Below are 4,969 nucleotides of genomic sequence, written 5' to 3'. Positions count from 1 at the left end.
TATTCTTACACAATCAGTTCTTGTTTAGTAAATCAGTCTGAAAACAAGATCAAAAAGACTTTTTGGCTGATATAAGGTTTTAAAACTTGGTTAGGWGGACAGTTTTTGCAGCGTGACGAAGCTTTTTCTATACACACAATGTTCCTTACAGCTGCTCTGATAAGTCTATATGGAGTCACTGCCTGTCTACATAAAGTTAGAGAATAACTAAGAAACATGATGAGATCCTCTGCAAATGAACATGTAGGAGAAACATTTATTTTATGGGCCGCCCCTGAAACCAGTGGTCTCATTCTGTAAAACTGATCTGGCTCTGCTGCTGTTAGCAACTTCAGTGAAACATTTGTATTTTGTATTAATTCAATTAACAGACAAGGCTGATGAACAATAACATCTGAAATTAAAAATTTCCTCACAGTTACACAAAAAAAAAAAAAATCAAGAGACTAAACGTTTTTATTTTTGATTTTTGTCACTTCATTGAACTGTAAACAACACAAAAGTCTAAAGTTGTAAAAATGATACAGTTGACATTTAAAAATGGAAAACAGTTTTTGAAAACCAATWCTTAGATTTTACCCTGATTTGCTTTGAACATCATGAGACCGTTCCCCCTTGTTTCTTACTGGATATTGGGTGTAAAACGTGTATTATGTCCACATGTTTGGACTGTCTTTGTTTCTCTGTGCATGTAAATGTTTCAGGAACTGGTGTCACATTTAGCAGGACGTTTTTAGAAACAACAAATGAAAAAGTTTGCTTTAAAGAAAAATATTCTTTGGTGTGGATAAGTCCTCAGCTTGTCTTTAGACACCACAACACTGCAGTCACAGTGTGACAGTAGGAAAACAAACCTTTGGGAATATAAATGCCAATCACTCTTTTTTTGGTCGCTCCTCCAGCCTACAGGGTGCCAGGGAGGAAAAGCTTTTTCCACAGCTCCTCTTAAAACGCTCACTCTGCTTCTCTCTGGACAGAGACGAAGGCTGAGACGATTCAGCACAGGAAACCTCCCCCCTCGCTTTGTTTTAACTGCTGAAGTTTTATTGTCAGAATGATGAGAACCAGTTCAGCCCCCGCCCCCACCCCCACTCCTTAAAGACAACAGTTGATCTGCAGACTCTTTGAAGGAACAAGGTCTGGCTCTCTTCTTCCTGCGATAAGACACAGATGAAACTGTTTCTTTCTCTGACCGCTTGTTGTTGGAAAAGAAAAGGAACGTGTGTTTTTACAACCAGGACCACGTTAAGAAAGCTGTCAGTCCTCGGAGAACTGGTTCTCCTAAAACGACGCTGAGTCCCTAAATGTGATGCACATGTTTGAGCTGAATCACAGTAAATGAATTCCAGACAGTGTCACGAGCGCCATCCTTGTTTTTCTAAACGACAAAAGCAATTCAGTGAGGCCTTTTGATGCTCCAGATTCAGAGCAAGAGGACGAGATGGCGAGCTGCCATTCCTCGCTGTGTTTACGGCCCAAAGTACCATCAAAGGCTTCCAACGGAGGGGGCACTGTGGCCTGCAGTTAAGAGAAACAGCCCCCCCACCCCTTGTTCAACAGAGCTGCATCTTTATCCCATTAGGAGGTCCGAATCCCTCTGAGACATCCACAAATGTTTATATSCTGGAGTTTTTAATGCATGTGGAATGATGAAATGAAACATTACAATGTCTTATTAAAGCTCAAATGTAATCTTGTGTGTTGTGAATATAGTAGTAATTAAATGCATACTGCCCACCACTTTCTCATGCTGTTCATGGTAAATGACTTGAACTCATGTTGAGACATAACAGTTGTTTCTGTTTTTTATAATACTTTATTTCATTCGAACATCAATTTAAACAATACAAATAATAATAATGTTGCGTCAAAAAAGAAAAAAACACAACACCATCCATCCATCCATCCATCCATTTTCTTCCACCTATCCGGGGTCGGGTCGTGGGGGCAGCAGCTTCAGAAGGGAGGCCCAGACCTCCCTCTCCCCAGCCACTTCTTCCAGCTCCTCCGGGGGAACTCCAAGGCGTTCCCAGGCCAGCCGAGAGACATAGTCCCTCCAGCGTGTCCTGGGTCTTCCTCGGGGCCTCCTCCCGGTGGGACGTGCCCGGAACACCTCACCAGGGAGGAGTCCAGGAGGCATCCTTACCAGATGAACCACCTCAACTGGCTCCTCTCGACGTGGAGGAGCAGCGGCTCTACTCTGAGTCCCTCCTGGATGACCGAGCTTCTCACCCTATCTCTAAGGGAGAGCCCAGCCACCCTGCGGAGGAAACCCATTTCGGCCGCTTGTATCCGGGACCTCGTTCTTTCGGTCATGACCCAAAGCTCATGACCATAGATGAGGGTAGGAACGTAGATCGACCGGTAAATCGAGAGCTTCGCATTCTGACTCAGCTCTCTCTTCACCACGACGGACCGGTACAGCGCCCGCTTTACAGCAGACGCTGCACCAATCCGCCTGTCGATCTCCCGCTCCGTTCTTCCCCCATTCGTGAACAAGATCCCCAGATACTTAAACTCCTCCACTTGAGACAGGGCGACCCCCCTGACCCGGAGAAGGCACTCTGCCCTTTTCCGGCTCAAGACCATGGCCTCGGATTTGGAGGCACTGAGCCTCATCCCGGCCGCTTCGCACTCGGCCGCGAACCGCTCCAGCGAGAGCTGCAGATCTCGTTCCGATGAAGCCAACAGGACCACATCATCCGCAAAAAGCAGAGATGTGATCCTAAGYCCACCAAAACGGATCCCCTCAACACCTCGGCTGCGCCTAGAAATTCTGTCCATGAAAGTAATGAACAGAATCGGTGACAAAGGGCAGCCTTGGCGGAGTCCAACTCTCACCGGGAACGAGCCCGACTTACTGTCGGCAATGCGGACCAGACTCTGACACCGGTCGTTCAAGGACCTGACAGCCCGTATCAAATGGCCTGGTACCCCATACTCCCGGAGAACCCCCCACAAGGCCCCCCTTGGGACACGGTCGAACGCCTTCTCCAAGTCCACAAAACACATGTAGACKGGTTGGGCGAACTCCCATGCACCCTCCAGGACCCTGCTGAGGGTGTAGAGCTGGTCCAGTGTTCCACAACCAGGATGAAAACCACACTGCTCTTCCTGAATCCGAGGTTCGACTATCTGACGGACCCTCCTCTCAACAACACAACACAGCATGGTCAAATGAAAAGGAGCAGAAAGAAGAAAAAAATCTTGTAACATCTGCCCCCATTCAAAACAAATATATACTGTATCTACAAAACATACAACACACAGAAATTAAACTCAATTTTCACAGTTTAGCTTAAAAATAATCAAGAAAACAACATCACAACAGAAATCTCAATTTCAACCAATACTTTGTTCATATCTCATCAAAATAAAACCTTTCAGCTTTCTACCAAATGAATAAATTGTTCCAACATTCTTAAGGTCATTGTCCAAGTTGTTCCAATTCCTCAAACAGAGGTGCATCGCTCCTTCAAATTTATTCAAACTTTTGGCTTTACAAACATTTCAAGTCCCTTCAAATTAAAAACACTATCCTTCTTAACAAAATTGGATCAAATATTAGGTGGCAATACATTTTTATGAGCCTTATACATAATCAGCAGAATACTATGATCTACCAATTCCCCAAATTTCAACAGTTCCAATTGTTTAAACAGAATATTTGTAGGGTGATAGTTGTGTTTTCTTGTTACGATTCTCACTGCACGTTTCTGCAAAATAAAAAGTGGATTTCTAAATGTTTTACACGCACTCCCATAGACCTCAACACAATAGGTCAAATGTGGCACAACTAGAGCATTATATAATATAAGTAATGCATTATTGTTAAATATGTCTTTGGCTTTATGCAATACTGCAAGAAGTATTGTACTACTTACTATTGTTTCAGTCAAGCAACAAAAATAACATTATTTACAATAATGCAAGATGTCACATTTGATGTTTTATGAATGACTTTCAGCCACTACATCAAGTTTTAGCTCATTGTTTTTAAAGTAACTGAGGTAAACCATTTTTATTGGCTAAATTTAATGATTTAACTAAGTTAAAATTGSTTGGCACTAAGGGTAAATCATCTGTAGATGTACGTTCACTTAATATTATCTTAAAGTTTCATTAAACTCCTTTAAGTAACTCAAGACAGTTTTAAATTAGACATACATATCATGCTTTAATCCTTCTTTTCCACATTTAAATCATTCAGTATGAGTCTTTATAACATGGAACTGTAATGCTTTGGTCTGAATTCCTTCTTATTTTAACTTTACAAACCCCCATTTCACCATTTTCTGAAGTCTCAAAGCTGCTTGTTTTGTTTCTTTAAATCCAAACATGGTGCTTCACTTCCCTCTGGCTTCCAGACTGCTTCATCCTAGTTGGACAGACGGGTTTACGTCTATTTTGCAGCGCAGAAACATTTTATTTACAGTTTAATMAAGATTCAATTCAGTATATTTACATTACACTAAGCCACAACATGTTGTCTCAGGACACAGTACAAAAAATACAAAAATAACTAGACATGGGTTTTTACGATGTAAAAACAAGTGTGCATTGCCATGTAGCATATCATTGCAGCATGGCTTTTCCTGCAGCAATAGACTTGCAGAAAGAACTGTGACCAAGTACAAATGTGTTTTCTACACCAGCTTGTGCCTGTCATGTCAGCAGGTGTTTGTAAAAAGGGTAATTGTGTGACAATATGAAGTTTGTAGWGATTTTCTGTTAAAGTTGCTTTAGCTGGGATTTGAACCCTGTTCTCCCACATGAAAGTCCATGGCGTTGAGGGTTAGACCATTGGAGCTGTGGCCAAGGTTGGTACCAGGGGTTGGTTTGTATGTGTGCAGAAAGAGGCCAGATTGCCAATACAATTATTGACACTAAACTGCATAATATTACAACAATAGAGCAGTATTAAGACAATATTATAGTAAAACATCAAAATACAATCATATTAGTATTG

This window comes from Austrofundulus limnaeus, unplaced genomic scaffold (assembly GCF_001266775.1).
Source record: "Austrofundulus limnaeus strain Quisiro unplaced genomic scaffold, Austrofundulus_limnaeus-1.0 Scaffold388, whole genome shotgun sequence".
Classification (NCBI taxonomy): Eukaryota; Metazoa; Chordata; class Actinopteri; order Cyprinodontiformes; family Rivulidae; genus Austrofundulus; species Austrofundulus limnaeus.
This window is presented reverse-complemented; position numbering follows the sequence as displayed.